Source organism: Mobula hypostoma, chromosome 15, assembly GCF_963921235.1.
Source record: "Mobula hypostoma chromosome 15, sMobHyp1.1, whole genome shotgun sequence".
Lineage (NCBI taxonomy): Eukaryota > Metazoa > Chordata > Chondrichthyes > Myliobatiformes > Myliobatidae > Mobula > Mobula hypostoma.
Genome location: NC_086111.1, coordinates 34107984 through 34128334, shown reverse-complemented (window position 1 = coordinate 34128334; position 20351 = coordinate 34107984). Strand labels below are relative to the sequence as shown.

The following is a 20351-nucleotide window of genomic DNA, read 5'->3' as shown; positions in this document are numbered from 1 at the left end:
TTTTTTAGCAATGATGAGAGAAGAATATTGGCCAAGACACCTGGGATAACGTTCCTGCTTTTCCTCAAAGTAGCACAGTGGGATTGTTTACATCCGCCCAAGAGAGTGGACAGGGTCTCTGCTTAATAATTCAACCGAAAGATCATCTCTTCTCCCTCACCACTCTAAGTACAGCACTCTATCAGCACTGACCTGGAAATGCTAGCCTAGATTTTAAATCTCTGGAGTGAGCTTGCTGATAAAACAAGAGCCAACAAACTAATAATTTGAATGCTGTCCCTGAAAGACTAGATTGGATTCAACAGTAAATTCTGAAATGAAATTTGATGCAATACAGTATTCAGGCAGCATGTATGGTTAAGTTGGCGGCATCTGCATATCTGCATTCATGTGAGAACGTGCAACATGGAAGGCAATCTCATCACCATTGACTAAGTTGTAAGGCAAGAGGGTGTTGCTGAAACTGATGAAAAATAAGCAGCAGCTCTTAGCATGGCCTGGTGCCTGAATCATTATATTTTCACCATTTATGTAAATGGGATTCTTTTGGGAGTCAAACATGCAATACCCATACTTATTGGATGATATCACTTTAGTCGACAGTGTTTGTACCGATTATTTCCAAATACAGGAAGATTTTTTTATTGATTATTTTTAAAGAAAGAGCCACAAATCGGCAAACACATTTCAGATAGTGAGATGATCCAAAAGCATGAATAGTGAGAGCAGCTACTCCTTGAAAAATGAATAGGAAAGAAAAAGTAATAATTTGCAAAGGGACTAACTAACCAGATATCCCTGAACAATATCCTAGGTCTGTGATACCTTATCTCCTAAAACTATCCCCACTTCCTTTCATCTGGATGTGGTTCAAAATATGTGGGCTCTGCTTCATTTTTACCAAGCCAATCAATCATCACTTCGACATTTCGGCCAGTTCGTCTGATCTCATTTCCAGGTGCTTTTTTTCTTTGATCATATTTGGGACAATGCTGTAAGAAAATTTGTAGCTGAATGATTCTCACAACACTCAAAATAAGCATCAGTAAACAGACTAATGGGCAGTGCCACCTGGCATTGATTATTTTTTCTATCACTGATTATGATTTCGTAGATTCATTAAACTCAGTGGCTAATATTTTATGCTGTAAATTATACATGTGTTGTTAAAACATGAAAATAAACTTGCTAGAATTACAACTACTTAATTTTCTAAAATGGCTCTCATACAACCTAATAACAGGATGCAAGCCAATCAAAGCTTCTGAACCACTTAGAGTTCTACCAAAAACTTTGATGACATACTAACTAATACAAGTACAACCAGAATTAATAATCAGAATAAATTTCTGAAAATATGGACTAAGGCATTAGGTGCAGAAACAAAATAAAGAATACAAATTTTCGCGTCATTTTTATTCTTATTTTAAATTGTTGCAGATAATTTAGGTGAATAGGTAAGAATATGATCCTTAGGCTAAGATAAAGTGCAAAGGTCTTCAGCTCACTTTGATCGTTGTGTGAAAACAGAATATTTTTTTCTATGAACTTCGCCACTGTGCATAATGAGCACACACAACTTTTCTAATTAAAATGGATAGTGTTTAAACAGGACTTGGCAGCTTTGGAAATGAAAATTGTAATCAGGTAGGCACGGATGGTTTATTCTGGAAACATGCATCAAGGCTAATGATATCATATAAACTTGGCCAGAACAAATCAAATGAAGTATTCTAATAGGAACTTATTTTAATAGAGATCACATAGTAATAACCTACCTGCTGTTCTGGGCCCACGTAAGCCCTAGATTGAAGAGAGTGTTTATTGCATAAAATAACCACTTCTGCTCTTTAATCTTGATCAAGCAATGATTGACCATGACTGAGAGATCCACCCAAGCCTAATGTTTTGACAATGTTGCAGTTGATGAAGGTTTTAGTTTTAATGTTATCAAATCATTGCCAGCATTTCTGTCCATCTTGTCTGGTAATCCATTATCTGAATTTCTATTGTGCAAGTTAGAGTCATAGATTGCCTATTCAATTTTCAAGTACAGAACACTACAAGTAAAAAGAAAAACAAAAATAACACAAAAATTAGGCAATTTTCCTAATTACTTAAATCCAACACATTCAAATTGGATCAAATACCTTCTTTTCAAGCTATAAAATTGTGATTTTAATTCCACATATGAACAAATTATATTATTAATAGCAGAGCCATTGATGGAAAAGATGGGCTGAAATGTATTGTCCTTTTCACCACAGATTTATAACAGATCATAAAGATACAACCATCACTGAATAATTTTCCGGATACCTGGCATGACTCTTCTAGCTTACTTTTCAATTGACGTTGAAGCACAAGTTTGAATGCTGAATGAAAATTTCAATACAAAAATGTTTTGAATTGAGTAAATGTAGCTAAAGGGTCAGGCGTCAAGCTGAATATCTGAACATCTCTTAATAGCAAATAAAGAGAATTCAGAATCTATTACAAAATATTGACATCAACATGAAAGACTTAATACAGCTTGAACATAAAGATAAATAAAAATTAGTCCAGTAGCAGTTTGTGTGTACTTATGTCAGTTTTCTGGGGTAACATCTCCACTGCATCTTAATTTAAACACATTCAAGACTTGGCATTCACATGAAAGATAGGAGAAACAGTTTGTGTCTGGAATTGTTAGGCATGATTGCACTTGTCATTCCCATGAGCAAGCAAGGAAAATTGGGGGCATGTGTATTCTAAATTAAATCACTTAGAAATGTGATGTATTGTACACAATCTTTTCATGATGCTCATAGTTACTCGGTTCAGCACTTTTCATTAATCTTTATCAGAAGATCTACATAGAAAGCAGCACAAGATTTCTGTTCAGCAATATGATACACACTTATTTCAAACCAGGTATTATGAATACAAATCGTTCCAAAAACAGACACAACATGGTTAGACATCTCAAACACCCAGAGAAAAATGCTAACAGACATTTAAAAAATCCTTATTACACATATGTAAAAAAATTCGTCTAACTTTTAAAAATAACAATCAAAGCCATAGTGGTCAATATATCCTGAATACACTGTTAAGCTTTGTAAATTAGTTCTGTGGAACAAACTTCTGTAATCATGATTTTATTTTAGTGATAGGCAATGTGTTAAACTTTTGTGCAGCATATAATCTTTGTGCACCACAAGAAAGCAGTAGTTAACCACTAGAGTCTGCCATTCAATAAGTTTATTGTCTTCAATCATAGCTTCAACCCCACTCTGTTCGCATAAACCTTGCCTTCAGTCTGATCTAAAAATCTGCCTGAACTTTGAATACATTTAATAATCCAGCCTCTGCAATGCTGTGGTTGAAAAATCAAAAGATTCCTAAGAGTTCTGAAACAGAATTTCATCCAGTGAAACATGATTTTCTACCGATGGGCATACAGTATACCCATGCCTTTCAACAGCTGTATGTTCGTCAGTATACAAAGCAGATGTCACTCCAATGACATTTAATCTCCCATTTTCCCTTAAATCTGGTCACACATGGTAAAAAGCATGAATCACATTGAAAGGTGAAGACATAAATAGGATAAAATAAAGCGTGCTCCAGCACATTAAAGCATGTCATTAATTGAGTCACATTTAGCAGTTTAACTGTACCGAGATACGCTGACCATCTTTTTGATTAAAAATAGAGAAATTTGGATGTGCTTAAAATCCATTATGTGCTTTAAGAAGGAATCTCATGGAAGCAAATAGGCTCTTAAAATACATTTGCAACCAAGGACGCTTTCTTCTCTCGGCAAATTTATCAGCTAATGAGCTAAATCAGCTAATCACTTAAACGCCTCTACAGGCTCCAAAGGAAATGCAATACCAATTTATGCAGGCAAATTTTGTAGTTTTTCCCCAGCCTCCACTGCTGATTTACTCTCATGTAGTAGAGTGTAGTGAGGAAAGACAGCTACAGGAGATTATGACAGGTGATATTTGAAGCTAACTTGTTGAATGGGTTCAAAAAACATTTCTGTGAACTTTTGTCGAACTGAAAAGGGATAGAACAGAAAGTAATGGGATGTACACTAAAAGAAACACATATGTATTCTTGACACAACCAACAGGAATTCTGCAGATGCTGGAAATTCAAGCAACATACATCAAAGTTGCTGGTGAATGCAGCAGGCCAGGCAGCATCTATAGGAAGAGGTACAGTCAACGTTTCAGGCCGAGACCCTTCGTCAGGACTAACTGAAGGAAGAGTTAGTAAGGGATTTGAAAGCTGGAGGGGGAGGGGGAGATCCAAAATGATAGGAGAAGACAGGAGGGGGAGGGATAGAGCCGAGAGCTGGACAGGTGATAGGCAAAAGGGATACGAGAGGATCATGGGACAGGAGGTCCGGGAAGAAAGACAAGGATGGGGGGGTGACCCAGAGGATGGGCAAGAGGTATATTCAGAGGGACAGAGGGAGAAAAAGGAGAGTGAGAGAAAGAATGTGTGCATAAAAATGAGTAACATACAGGTTGAAGCCTGGAGACAATAAAAGAGGAATTACACAGCACATGATGGCCAGCTTCACATTTACCAAAAGTAGGGCAACTTTGACCAAGCAACATTCACAATCCAGTAGCTGTTTTAGGCATAGGTTCCTTTCCCAACCACATCAAACAAATTGCAAGAGCTTTTGGGATGCTGCACAGAAGAATGTCAAAATACCATTTATGTTTTGCTGGAATCAATGTTCCTTTTATTTAGGTGTGATCATACCAACAACATGTAAAGACGTGTAGGTCTTGCAGGGGTGGGGGGGGGTGGTGGAAATTATTTTGATCCTTCATAAACAAAGCATCTTTGTGCCAACCTATATCTTTCAATGCAATGCAGAATCAACAATTTCTGGCAAGTTCCATAGTTGCAAACCACTCACGCTAGTTACATTTGGGAAGCCAGTACTTACCCCTACTGTTGGTTAAATGGGGAGAAGATGCATATGGAAGAGAGGAGCGGCTCCTATGAGTATGGTATCCTGGCTATTACACTGCAATGAAAAGGACAAAAAAATTAGGAATCTCTTGCTGGGAAATATACAACACAACTTACCATTTCACAAATGATCTTTTTTCATTTGCTTTAGACATCAAGTTTCTATTCAAATTCACCTACCGTAATTCAGAATTAAATCCACTTGAAATACAACCCCCACCCCCTGACTTGCTTCAGTCACAAGAGGGTTCTGTGACAAAAACAACACTGCACAATTGTACTTATCAGAAAAATGTTTTTTTTAAACATGAAATACAATTTACTGCAAATTATGTTATAATTGCCTCAGTGCTTTTCATAGGTCATAATAAATCTAATCAATAGAACCAATAACTACAAATAGTTTCACAGACTTAATAAGTAAAGTATGCCTTTGCATTACCATTCACTTTCAAGAGCACACATATTCACTCTGCAATGTCATATTAAATCTTGATGAACTAAAAATTCGTTTGAAAAGAGTAGGCTTTTTATTCATACACAATAGGACTGACAGATCTGTGAAGCACAGTTCAAGTGTTTAGAGCGATTGTTAATGGCACCATCATGAGGTATTATTACTGGAACATTAATTTTCAATGTCAAATGTCGAACAGTTTAAATACTTGCTGCAGAAAGATAAGTGAAGATTAAAACATGGAATGTGTTACATATGTTTTAAACGTTGCAAGATAAGGAAAGGATCATTTGGCTTACACTAAAGAACTCAACTGAAATTATCTTTATGCAACAAGTTTACAGTAGAATGAGGTCATAAAACCCATACACTGTACCAATGAGCAAAGAACCAATTTATTTTCATCTACTTGGTCTGCTGCCTTAAATCACAGCATTTCAAAGGTCTCATGATACACTTTTTCATTGCCCTATATTTCTGCCAACAATATCAGAGAGCAAATTTCAAGCACATCTCCACCTGGATGAAAAATCTGTCGAATTCTCCTCTAATTCTTTCACCAATTACTTTGTATTGGTTCTTGATTTCCATGCTAAGTGAAACATTTCCCTTATATTCACTGCAACAAGTTCCTTAGAACTTAAATATCTCAATTACAATTCTCCTCCTCCCACCCACAGCTCACTTAGTTCAAAGAAAACAATCATCATCTACTTTATCTTTCCTGATAAATAAAATACACTAGTTTAGCTAACAAACTCATAATTGATTTTAACAATGAGTCAACATTGAGACATAAAAAGTCAAACAAATGAAGCAAATATTTTTTGAAACTTAGTTTAATAGAAGTCCAAGCACGGGAACAACAAATTAAAAATATTAAAACTAAAAATAAATTAACAGCATCACACACAAAATGCTCAATGAACTTAATAGGTCAGGCAGGATCTATGGAGGGAAATGAACAATCAATATTTTGGTCAAGGTCCTCAGTGTGGGGGTGGGTCACAAACTGGCAGGTAATGGGTGAGTCCAGGTAAGAGAGGGAAGGTAGGTGAGTGGAGGAGGGGTGGAGAAATAAAAAAGGAATGATGTGAGAGGCCATAGAGACAAATTCCCAGGTAGGACACATGGCTGTTGTAGTGAGTCTGGATGAACACAAGGTGAAAGAGCCATCCCCTTTTACTTCTGAATCTAGAATTCTTCAAATCCTTTTTAAATCAATTGGGTTTCAGATCCTGATCTAATCCGGCAGAGGATCCCAGTGGTGATTCCCCAGAAAGAGAGTGCTCACCCCAAAACTCTGTATGGCCTATTTCCTTTGGGTGACTCTTTCCCTGGGATCTCTTTCTTTATGTATTTAGGGGTGACTTGTGTCACTGTTAAGGATTTGGTTGAAATGATCCTTTCAGCATTCATTGACTGTCAACCTACCTTTGGAGCTCCTCACTTTTTGGTTTACAATGCTTTGGTCCATTGGAAGCTTAGTCATTACTGTCTTAATGATGTATCATAATTATCAATGTAGCTGTGCTCCCTGTGAACATACCATAGAATTTTTCTTTTCTTTGATAAACATTTTTTTTCATTGAATCTTAGTATTGGTACTCTCAGAGATGGAGCTATTAAGTGTGGACATGCACTGCAAGTAGTGACTCTACTAGTGTCACTGGTCCAGAACAAACAGACCAATAATTTCTTTGAAGACCTGATGTAGGGCTTCAACCCAAGGTGACAATTCCTACCCCTCTACACCCCTAAACAGATGAAGCTCAACCTGCTGACTTCCTTCAGCAGATTGGTTTCTACTAAAAAAAATCCTTCCCCTGATCATATCCCAGAAATATTGACTTCTATTTGTTCCCCACCCTTCCAAATGGCATACTGCTGCACCTACATGAAATGGTGTTAATGGAAAAAGTATAAATTATTTTTTAATAGAGAGTGTCAGAATAATTGCTGCAACCATTTGACCCGAGCAGTATAGCCAACTTAGCAGCCTCAAAAATTATGTTGACCTCATGATATTTTTAGACTACCTAATGTCCAAATTAACTTGATGAACACTGACTGCAAACTATCTACTAACATAAAACTAAGACCTGTAATTCATCCCTTATTAGCCTTTCATCTTCATCTTACACTTGTGATCAAGTAAATTTCTTTTGTTATATAAATACTTCTTTGAACATCACCCATCTTATCTTTTTGCTTTAACTATGCAATCATAGTACTACACTCAGTTTAATGCAGATAATTGCAAATTTTCCTGGCAAGTAATTACACAAGTTAAAGGCATTTACCGACAATGAGAGGCAAATAATTTTACCTCAAAAGTACAGCATTGATAGAAAGAAAAGTCCTCATATAGTCCTCATATGTGTGACAAATTAAAACTAAATTGAAAGCAGTTTATCTGTTAGTCATGTTGTTACTGGATGGTGGAATTTAAAATGGAAGTATTGCAACAAGAAGACAGTATCAGTCTAAATGGATTGGGTGAGTTCACATATATCACTTGACAAATGGAAGTAAGCATCTACTCTTGCCTCCGAATAAAAGATTGTCAATAATATAACTTCATCTGCATGAAAGTCAGCACATAATTATTCTCTGGTCATTTTTTGTACAAGTTGCTGAGTATTTTTATTTGTTTGTAGTGACACATATCAAAATGATTATCATGAAATATCCATCAATAAAAATTGGAAAGTGTGTATTATTTATAGATTTTGACTTGACAACATATAACGCTCTGACAAACTGGTATTACATACCATAGAGATAACTTTTCTATGAAAAACTTACTTCAAGATATAAACAGTAAGGTGCAAGTCAGAGGATCCTCATCCCACATGATTTTTGGTATTGAAATACACATCAAAGGATAATACGGAAAGATAGGCAGGAAGGCCAAGGAGGTGGGGTGGTGCTCTTAATTAAGGATGAATTCAGGGCGATTGTGAGAGACGATATAAGATCTTCGGAGCAGAATGTTGAGTCCATCTGGGTAGAGATTAAGAATAGTAAAGGGAAAAAAATCACTGGTGGGTGTTGTCTATAGGCCACCTAATAAAAATATTGCAGTGGCAGAGGCGATTAACCAAGAAATAACTGAGGCTTGTTAGAACGGAACGGCAGTTGTCATGGGGGATTTTAACTTCCACATAGATTGGGCAAGGAAGTCTTGAGGAGGACTTCATAGAATGCATCCGTGATGGCTTTCATGAGCAGCATGTTAGTGAACCTACAAGGGAAAATACTATCTTAGATCTAGTCCTCTGCAATGAGATTGGTAAGATTAACGATCTTGTAGCCAGGGATCCTCTTGGAAAGAGTGATCACAGTATGATTGAATTTTGCATACAGATGGAGGATTAAATAGTTAGATATAAAACTAGTGTATTATGCTTGAACAAGGGAGATTACAATGGGATGAGGGAGGAGCTGGCTAATGTGGATTGGGAGCACAGGCTATTTGGTAGGACAGTTGAGGAACAGTGGAATACTCTCAAAGAGATTTTTCACACTGCTCAACAAAAGTATATTCCAGTCAAAAGTAAGGACAGTAAGTGTGGGGAGAGCCAGCTTTGGATAACTAAGGAAATGAACGATAATATCAAATTAAAAGCTCGTGTACAAAGTCGCAAAGAGTAGTAGGATTGGGAAAACTTTAAAACGCAACAAAGAACAGCTAAACAAAAAATAATGAAAGGGAAGATAGAGTATGAAAATAAATTAGCACAAAATATGAAAACAGATAGCAAAAGTTTTTGTAAATATATAAAGCGGAAGAGGGTGGCTAAAGTCAACGTAGGTCCCTTGGAAGACGAGAAGGGGATTTTGATATTAGATGATAAGGAAATGGCTGAGGCATTGAACGACATTTTATGTCAGTCTTCACAGTGAAGGACACATCTAATATGCCAAAGAATGATGTTATGGACAAAATGGGAGGTGAGGACCTTGATAAAATCACTGTCACTAAAGAGATAGTGATGAGCAAACCAGAGGGCCTGAAGGTAGATAAGTCCCCTGGTCCTGATGGGATGCATCCTGGGGTGCTGAGGGAATTGGCGGAGGTTATAGTAGACGGGTTGGTAATCATTTACCAAAACCCTCTACACTCTGGGCATGTCCCGGCAGATTGGAAGACAGCAAATGTCACTCCACTTTTTAAAAAAGGATGTAGGCAAAAGACAGACCACTATAGGCCAGTTAGCTTAACATCTGTCGATGTGAAGATGCTTGAGACTATCATTAAGGAAGAAATAGCAAAACATTTCTAAAGGAGGGATTCCATTAGACAGATGCAGCATGGATTCAAAAAGGGCAGGTCCTGTTTGACAATCTTACTGGAGTTCTTTGAGGACATAGTGAGTGCAGTGATAGAGGAAACAGGTGGATGTCGTATACTTGGATTTCCAGAAGGCGTATGATAAGGTACCGCTCCAGAGACTTACAGTATAAACAAGATATGGATGCATGGAGTTAGAGGAAGTGTATTGGCATGGATAATAAAGGCATTCCTTAGTCTTATGAGACCATGGATCTGCGCCTGGAAAGTCTTCACTCTCCAGGGCGCAGGCCTGGGCAAGGTTGTATGGAAGACCGGCAGTTGCCCAGGCTGCAAGTCTCCTCTCTTAATGACACCGATGTTGTCCAAGGGAAGGGCAAGGGCCGATACAGCTTGGCACCAGTGCCGTCGCAGAGCACTGTGTGGTTAAGTGCCTTGCTCAAGGTCACAACATGCTGCCTCAGCTGAGGCTCGAACTTACGACCTTCAGGTCGCTAGTCAAATGCCTTAACCACTTGGCCACATGGCCACTGGCATGGATAGTGGATTGGTTAACTAATAGAAGGCAGAGAGTTGGTATAAATGGGTGTTTCTCCGGTTGGTAGTTGGTAGTGAGTGGGGTACCGCAAGGGTCAGTGCAGGGCCCGCAGCTGTTTACCATTTACATTGATGATTTGGAAGAGGGGACTGAGTGTAATGTAGCAAGATTTGCTGATGACACTAAACTGAGTGGAAAAGCAAATTTTACAGAGGATGTGGAAATTCTGCAGAGGGATATAGTTGGGTTAAGTGAGTTGGCCAAGGTCTGGCAGATGGAATACAATGCTGGTAAATGCAAGAACATCCATTTTGGAAGGAATAATAGAAGGGCAGATTATTATTTAAATGATGAAAGATTGCAGCATGCTGTTGTGCAGAGGGACTTGGAAGTGCTTGTTCGTGAATTACAAAAAGTTGGCTTGCAGGTACAACAGGTTATTAAGAAAGCAAATGGAATGTTGGCCTTTATTGCCAGAGGGATTGAATTCAAGAGCAGGGAGGTCATGCTGCAACTATACAGGGTACTGGTGAGGCTGCACCTGGAGTACTGTGTACAGTTCTGGTCTCCATACTTGAGGAAGGATATACTGGCTTTGGAGGTAGTGCAGAGGAGGTTCACCAGGTTGATTCCAGAGATGAAGGGGTTAACCTTTGAGGACAGATTGAGTTGCCTGGGGCTATACTCTCTGGAATTCAGAAGAATGAGAGGGGATCTTATAGAAACATACAAAATTTTGAAAGGGATAGATAAGATAGAAGTAGGAAAGTTGTTTCCATTGGTAGATGAGACTAGAACTAGGGGACATTGCCTCAAGATTCAGTGGAGAAGATTTAGGACGGAGATGAGGAGAAACTGTTTTTCCCAGAGAGTGGTGAATCTGTGGAATTCTCTGCCCAGGGAAGCAGTTGAGGTTTCTTCACTAAATATATTTGAGATACAGTTAGATAGAATTTTACACAGTAGCGGAATTAAGGGTTATGGGGAAAAGGCAGTTAGAAGGAGTTGAGTTTATAGAGAGATCAGCCATGATCTTATAGAATGTCTGGGCAGGCTCCATGGGCCAGATTGCCTACTCCAGCTCTTACTGGTTATGTTTTTATAAAAAGTGTGAAGTCCACCAACTCCAAGCTCCATCAGAATGCAACTTGGCCATAAGATTCCTGAGTGACCAAGGCACAAAACCCTTTGAGCATGACTGCCAATTAATATGCTGGTTTTATTGGCAGAAAGCCCCAGTGTTTATGCATCTCAAATTGACTCCTACAGCTGGTAATAACTCAATTTGTCCTATATTGTTTCTCCATGAAAATTTTAATGAAGTCTAACATATGACCGAACCATGGAGAAATGGAGAATGAGAAAGCTACAGATGGCTATGGTCCCCGGTTGCAGGTCAGTGGGACTAGGCAGAATAATAGTTTGCCACTGACAAGGTGTGCTGATAAGCCTGTTTCTGTGCTATAGTGTGCTGTGACTCTGTGACATTGAGTGTTGGTATTCATAAGATTTTCCACCTTAAATTTTTATGGCTTATGGGTTTCAAATGTATGTATTCACAAGGTGTTAATGTGGTGAAACTGAGTCTTATTGACAATGGGTTGGAAAGGAAAACAATCAGATAGGTTTGGAGAGATTTACAGTTCCTTTTAATTCCCATTTTTTTACTACCCACATAATATTAAGATAGGTTCTTGAGAGTATTACACTAATGCATTGTGATATTTCCATATATACTGTAAATATCAAATGCATCCATGTCTAACAATAGAATATCAGAAGCCTTAATCACTGGGCATATGATGTAACATGCAGGCAGCAGTGGTCTGTTGATACCTTGACAAATCTACAATACAAATTTTGATGAAGACCCACTATCCTGCACTTCTGGTCAAAAATCAGAATCAGGTTTACTTTGATGATCTTATATGATGAAAATTTGCTGTAATGCAACAGTAGTGCAAAAAAAAGTGACTATAAATTACAAAATAAACAAAATTTCGAGTAATGAGGCAATGTTCATGGACCCTTCAGAAATCTGATGGGAGAGGGAAGGAAGCTGTTTTTGAATACTGTAATTAAGTGTGGGTCGAGATGAGGAAAAACTTCTTCACACAGAGAGTGGTGAATCTGTGGAATTCTCTGCCACAGGAAACAGTTGAGGCCAGTTCATTGGCTATACTTAAGAGGGAGTTAGATATGGCCCTTGTGGCTAAAGGGATCAGGGGGTATGGAAAGAAGGCAGATACAGGGTTCTGAGTTGGATGATCAGCCATGATCATACTGAATGCCAGTGCAGGCTTGATGGGCCGAATGGCCTACTCCTGCACCTATTTTCTATGTTTCTATGTTTCTAAGTAGAGCTGATGGCATGCCTCTTTCACAATGGCATTAATGTGTTGGGCAAAGGTTAGCTCCTCCGAGATGTTGACGCCAAGGAACTTAAAGCTACACATGTTTTGTGTCACCACCAACCTCAATGAGAATCATTGCTTGTCTCCCAACGTCCCCTTTCCTGAAGTAATTGAGTGCAAGTCTGGTGTTATGACACCACTCAACCAGTCAGTCAGTGTCATTCCTGCATACTTTTGCATCACCATCTGACAAATGATTAGAGTATTCATACTTTTCCATCATAATGACCTGAAATGCCTCCTATTGTCCATAACTTCAGGTAGTCTAAAGTAGACTTGTCAACTGCAGCTCCCAGTACATGACTCTGGAGTCAGAGATCACTTAGGACACCTCTATGATGTATGAAAAACTTGAAAGATTAGCTCATTTATGCTTTCCTGTTTTAATATTCAAAAAATTTTCCCACCTGTCAAATAATGATTGAGAGAAGGATCCTTCCATCTAGCTTTCAAAAAAGACAATAAAATGCAATGGAACTGTATCACCCTAATCCCTACTTTATCAGTAGCCAAGGCTTATGAAACATTGCATTATACTGAAAGACATTAAACCTACTTTGAGTCCTTCTCTCACCATTGAAATTAAATTGTGACTCCATTAGAACTTTTCTCTGAATAATCTACATTGGTGGAATAAATTTTACCTTTGTGAGAGATTATATTTGCTAATATTCTTCCAGAGTAACTGAAAATATGATTTTGTAATTTTTTTTGATATAAGGTCCTGCTTTGTTTTTTATCTACTAAAACATAACATTTTAAATCTGATTTGCATGGGAATATTATTCAGGACCAAAATGTCACTTGTTTTAGTTGCACCAATAAGATGTCATATTTAATCAAACAAATAGAAAAATGCCCAATTTAAGAAAACACCTGATATATACAGTGGAAAAGTTGAGTAACATTTGCCTCAAATGATACCACTTAAAATTAATATGGTGCAAAAACAAATTATTCATTGTCTCTTGTTAAGTACCCCATTTCTTTCAAAGGCAGATTCACTGTTACGTTATATGGGAAGTTATTCTGGTGTTATAATGAGATGATTTCTTTCAAAAGGCTATTAGAAAAACACTTTATGCCCTTTTAAGATTATGCATTCTACTGCAATATGTTTCATGAACAAAGGATTGAGTTTCAGGCAAAGTAACGATAGGAAAATAATGATGGGACTTGCAGACACAATCCCACCCAGCCTTCAGATATTCACATGATGCTGCAGCAATCCCTGGACAGTTGTTGTGAGTCAGACCCTGACTGATATTTCACCTCCCAAAGACAAGACAATAGCAACTAAATTGAAATCTCCTCCCCATGAAGGTTGGCATTAGATAGCTTAATAGATAAACTCGTAAACTTTACATTTTTGTAAGTAAATTCCCTAAAGGAATTCTGAAGGACGTTTGGAAAGATAGGGATTGATTAGGGATAATTAACATGGTTTTGGGCATAGGAGTTCACGCTTCTCAGCTTTGATTGAGTTATTATGAAGAAGTAACCAAGAAGGTCGATGAAGGCAGGACAGTAAGCTTATTGTATATGGACTTTAATAAGGCCTTTGACAGGGGTTCACATGGAAGGCTGCTATGGAAGATTAGTTTGGATGAGATCCAGGAAAAGCTAGCCAATTGGAAACATAATTTGCTTGATAGTATAAAGTAGAGTACAATGCTGGAAGGTTAATTTTCAGACTGGAAGCCTATGACCAGAGGTCAGTACGAGGCCCATGGCTATTTAGCACCTATTATCAATTACTTAGATGAGAATGGAAATAGGTAACTAATGAAGACACAAGAAACTGAAGACGCGTAAACTGGAGCAACAAACAATCTGCTAGAGCACAGGTCCACAACCGGGAGATCATGGATAGATTCCAGGAGATCCATGAATTTGGATGGGAACAAATTTACATCTTCTATTCACTGAACTCAAACTGAAATGTAGCATTTCCTTCTATTGTGAATATAGGCAACAAACCACAGTAGTATTAGCAGTACATGTGACTGTCACCAATAGAGATCACAGATATTTTCACATTACAGTGGTTACAAGTATCTCAAAATATTTTTAACTGCACACTCATCACTACTTCATAATTACGGTAGATATTACATCTGTTGCTAGATCAAATGTAATCACAGTCTTCCCGTCTGCGGGCGCTTGTGCGATGTAACTGGTCAACTATTCTGTAGCTCTGCGCCTTGTAAATGCTCAGCCATAAAACAGCGAAGTCGCATGTTCTCACACTTGTGATCCAGACATTTACGTTGCTCTTCATTATCCTGATCTACACTTGCTTGGAGATCAATGACAAGAAGGAGCTGAGTCATTTTTATTGTTTGCTAAAATTTCGTTTGAACTAGACAGTTCAAATGAAAATTCTTAACTCTTCGGAAGGCTATGCAGCCTTTTATAATACTACTCAACTCCATGCGCATAATAGCCAAATTCCAGGAAGGACACAACTCCTGAGCTACTGCTGTAATCCGCGTGTCTATCCGAGTATCTAAAATCCGACAAAAGTGTTAAAACTTCGGATACATTGTAAAACCTGCCTTATTTTACTTACTTGGCATACAAATTTCTTAAATATCTTTCACTTTGCTTAATTAACATACAGATTACTTATTTCTTTGCAGATTTATCAAACAAATTACTTATAAACCATACAAAATTAATGTTTCAATTGTTACCATTATAAAAAAATCAAAATCATTGAATGTCCAACATGACATCTGTATTGCTTTGTAAAAGACCAAAAGGCACAGATTAATGTTCTTATTCAAGCTACGCAACAACAACCTTCACATTGATATGTCTTTGATAAGGTAACCCAGGCAAGGCTTATTGAGAAAGTAAGGAGGCATGGGATCCAAGGGGACATTACTTTGTGGATCCAGAACTGGCTTTCTTCTGGACCACAGAAGGCAAAGAGTGGTTGTAGATCAGTCATATTCTGCATGGAGGTCGCTGACCAGTGGTGTGCCTCAGGGATCTGTTCTGGGACCCCTACTCTTTGTGGTTTTTATAATTGACCTGGATGGGAAAGTGGAGGGATGGGCTAGTAAATTTGCTGATGATACAAAGGTTGGGGGTATTGTGAATAGTGTGGAGGGCTGTCAGAGGTTACAGCGGGACATTGATAGGATGCAAAACTGTGCTGAGAAGTGGCAGATAGAATTCAACCCAGGTAAGTGAGAGGTGGTTCATTTTGGTAGGTCAAATATGATGGCAGGATATAGTATTAATGGAAAGACTCTTGACAGTGTGGAGGATCAGAGGGATCTTGGGGTCCGAGTCCATAGGACACTCAAAGCTGATATGCAGGTTGACTCTGTTGTTAAGAAGGCATACAGTGCATTGGCCTTCATCAATCGTGAGATTGAGTTTAAGAGCTGAGAGGTAATGTTGCAGCTATATAGGACCCTGGTCAGACCCCACTTGGAGTACTGTGCTCAATTCTGGTCGCCTCACTACAGGAAGGATGTGGAAACCATAGAAATGGTGCAGAGGAGATTTACAAGGATGTTGCCTGGATTGGGGGGCATGTCTTATGAGAATGGGTTGAATGAATTCGGCCTTTTCTCCTTGGAGCAACAGAGGTTGACAGGAGACCTGATAGAGGTGTACAAGATAATGAGAGGCATTAATCATGTGGATAGTCAGAGGCTTTTTCCCAGAGCTGAAATGGTTACCATGAGAGGGCATATTTTTAAGGTGCTTGGAAGCAGGTACAGAGGAGATGTCAGGGGTAAGTTTTTTTACACAGAGAGTGGTGAGTGCGTGGGTGGGCTGCTGGTGGCGGTGGTGGAGGTGAAAACGATAGGGTTCTTTTAAGAGACTCCTGGATAGATACATGGAGCTTAGAAAAATAGAGGGCTATGGGTAAGCCTGGGTAGTTTTAAGGTAAAGACATGTGCGGCACAGCTTTGTGGGCCAAAGGGCCTGTATTGTGCTGTAGGTTTTCTATGTTTCTAAAAATAAAATTTAATTTTAACTTACCTAAATTTTAAATGTATAGTATTGATATTTAATGCATTAATAAAGAAGGACATATATTAATATACCACATTAAAAAATCAATATCTGTATTTCAATATAATTGATTTCTTTTGTAATCCTATATTATTTTATATATTTAAATATATTATTCTGAGACTGGACAGCCAAAGAAGTCTATGGTATAAAAAAAGGTTAGAACCCCCTGTGCTTGAGGAATTCAGGAGGTGAGCAATATCAGTGGAAGGAAAGGAACTCTTGATGACTTTGAGTCAAAACTTTGCATCGCGACTCCTCAATCCATTGAGTTCCTGCAGCCGATTATCTTGTTGAAACAGGAAACTATTGAGTTGTTAGGCAAATGTCAGTGTGTTTTATTTGGATTTTGGAAAGCATTAATTATGCATAAGAGGTTGGGTGACAAGGTTAGGTAAGAATCACTATCAGGTTCATTATCACTGACATCTGTTGTGAAATTTGTTTTTTTGTGCAGCAGTACAGTGAAAGACATAAAAATCACTACAAATAGCAACAAATAAATAAATAGAGCCAAAAAGGAATAGAAGGTTGTGTTCATGAGCCTTTCAGAAACCTGGTGGAAGGCAAGTAGATGTTCCTAAACATCAAATGTGGTCTTGAGGCTCCTGCATCTCCTCCCCAATGGTTGTATTGTGTCCCGGACATTGAGTGGCATTAATGATGGATGCCACCTTCTTGAGGCACTGCTTTTCAAAGATGTTCTCAATGGTGGGAAGGCTTGTGCCAATGATGGAACTGACTGAGTTGACACTCTTTGCAGGCTCTTTCAATCCTGCTCACTGGAGCCAGGTGGTGTTGTAACCAGTCAAAATGCTCTGCCCTGTACATGTGTAGAAATTTGCAAGAGTCTTTGGAGGAGGAGCTTAGGCGAGACAATGGCGCCTAATGGCGATTCCTTTCATTGCATCTTTGGAAACAGCTCTATTTCTATCTTTAATATCTCTATTTTTCCCTTTCAGGGTTCATTTGAAGACCCTGACCTGGAGTTACATGCTGAAATTGGTTCTTTACAGGGCTGGGACCCGCTCTTGTGGCTTCATGACTGGCCGTTATTCGATATGCCAAGGATGCGGCCTAGAAGATCAGCTCGCCTTTGGAGTTTCTGGATCTTGTGGCTCTGGAGGCAGGTTTACTTGAGGTCAGTGCCTCTGCAGGAAATCGGTGTGTCGTGGGAGAGCTTGGAAAAAGCGGCACAACTGACTTTTAACATCGGAAATCAGCATTGTTTGTTATGCTGTAAAATGGAGACACCTCTTTTTCCCTTATTAGGGAGAGAGCGAGCTTGTGGTATGTCGAATACCAGGTGAACGAGTAGTCTTTGGGGTACTGCAAGTCTGTGTCTTTACTGATGCTTTGCTGCATGCTGAGTGCTTGGTGGGAGGCACCATTCCTTTTATTTTGCTGGTGGGCGAGGGGTGATTGTTGCTTTGCTGCTGCTTACGCTTGGGGAGGGGGAGCTGGCGGGGCTCTGGGGTTCTAACATTTAACTGTCATTCATCCTTTGGGGCACTCCTCTGTGTTCGTGGATGGTTGTGAAGAAAAAGTATTTCAGGATGTATTATTGTATATATTTCTCTGACATTAAATGTATCTTTGAAACCTTTGAAGAGCCAAATTTCTTCAGACTCCTAATAGAATATAGCCACTGGCATGCCTTCTTCAGAAGTTGGGTTTATAAAAGATCTGAGCTGCTGACATCCAGGAAGTTGAAGTTTTGAGCCACCACTGACCCCTTAATGAGGGTTGGTATGTGCTCTCCCTATTTCCCCTTCCTGAAGTCCATAATCAATTCCTTGGTCTTACTGACATTGACTCAAGGTTGTTGTTGTGACACCCGTCAACTCACCAATCTATCTCGCTCCTGTACACCTCGTCATCACCATCTGAGATTCTGCCAACAATAGTAGTGCCAGTAGCAAATTTATAGATGGTGGTTGAGCTGTGCCAAGCCACACACCATGGGTGTAAAGATAGTCAAGCAATGGGCTAAGCACGCATCTTTGAAATGAGTCTATGTTGATTGTAAGCAAGGAGATGTTGTTTCTGATCTGTACTGACTGTGATCTCCGATGAGTAAGTCAAGGATTTACATGTACAGGGAGATACAGAGGCTTAGGGTTTGAAGCTTGTTGACTTGTAATGAAGTGACTATGGTGGTGAATGTCAAGCTATAATCAATAAATAGCAGGCTGAGGCATGCATTGCTGTTGTCATGTGGTTCAAAGCTGATTGAAAAGTCATCTGCTGTAGTACTGTTGTAGTGGTAGACAAATTGCAGTGGTGCATGTCCTTGATTAAGTAGGTGTTAATTCCAGTCATGACCAGTCTCTCAAAGCACTTCAACACAGTCATGTGAGTGTTTTCGGGCAATAGCTGTGGAATTAATGTTGTAAAGCTACCCTCAGAGTAGCTGTAAAAGGAGGTTCAGGTTTTTGATCAAGAATCTAGCAGGAATGGCAGCAGATCTTCATACAAGAAAAATGTTGGAATGAAACATATAGCTATTGGCATCCTCACACACTTCTGTTAGATTCTATTTTCTAGCTTTTTGGGTTTTGGAGCTGTACTGAATAAAATAACCTGACACACTGCATGCAGCTTAGCTTGAAACAATAATGCTGCATTGAAGAAATGAATGCTTAGGGTGATGGATGATGTGATAAGCATCTGGACCCAGCAACTAAAAATCATCCTGGATGGGATGAATCAAAAAGTAGGCAGTATACGCTATTATACCAAACTTGCACTCCCAGGTATTTGGATAGATGGTCCAGATAAGGAGAAATGAAAGAGCCAAAGGTTAGAAAATATTCTTTTCATTGCCACGCAGTTCAGAGAAATACCACATATCATAGAAAAGTTAATTCAAATCAAATGCAACTAGCATTACGTGCAGACCTTGACAACTGGGCCAGCATGGGAGAGAGCACAACTAAGCAACTTAGGTCAGTGAAAGGGAGAAATAGACCACCTGGAAAACTTAAAGCCTTCTCTGTGATCAGTTTGCCTTACTTGTTTGGTCTCTCCTTGACATTTGCCAATCTTTCTGAATCCTCACGATAGAGCACAGAGCATTGTTGCAAGAAAGCAGCCATTATCAGGAACTCCCACCAACCAGATCATGCTCTCTTCTCTCTGCTGGCATCAAGAAAGTGGTACAGGAGCCTCAGGACTCACATCATCAGGTTCAGGAACAGTTATTACCCCTCAACCATCAGGCTCTTAAACCAATGGGGATAACTTCACTCAATTTCACTTGTCCCATCACTGAACTGTTCCCACTTTCAACGACTCTTTATTTCATGCTCTGGAAATGTATTTCTTATTTATTTATTGTTATTATTTCTTTTTTTTTCTTTCTTCTGAATTTGCACAGATTGTCTTTTGCACACTGGCTGTCCACCCCATTGTTGTGATCTTTCATAGATTCTATTATGGTTATTGGACTTATTTAGTATGTCCACAAAAATGAATCTCAGTGTTATGTATGATGACATATATGTACTTTGATAGTAAGTTTACTTTGGATTTGAACTTTGAATTCCATTTACAGTTTCTGCCTACCTGACAATCCAAGGGCTGGAAGTTGGAGAAAATTTTAAAGGCATTAAGTGCTGGCCT

At 38.8% G+C, this 20351-nt stretch overlaps 1 protein-coding gene across 3 annotated transcripts in view; it reads right to left on the bottom strand.

The window, feature by feature from the left end:
• Window positions 1-20351, bottom strand: part of LOC134356779 (contactin-4-like) — a 2290679-nt gene that overhangs the window by 1551001 nt on the left and 719327 nt on the right. For all 3 annotated transcript variants that reach the window (XM_063067893.1, XM_063067892.1, XM_063067894.1), the window contains exon 3: window positions 4958-5038. The gene's annotated coding sequence lies outside the window, so the exon portion shown is untranslated. The remainder of the gene's footprint in view (window positions 1-4957; window positions 5039-20351) is intronic.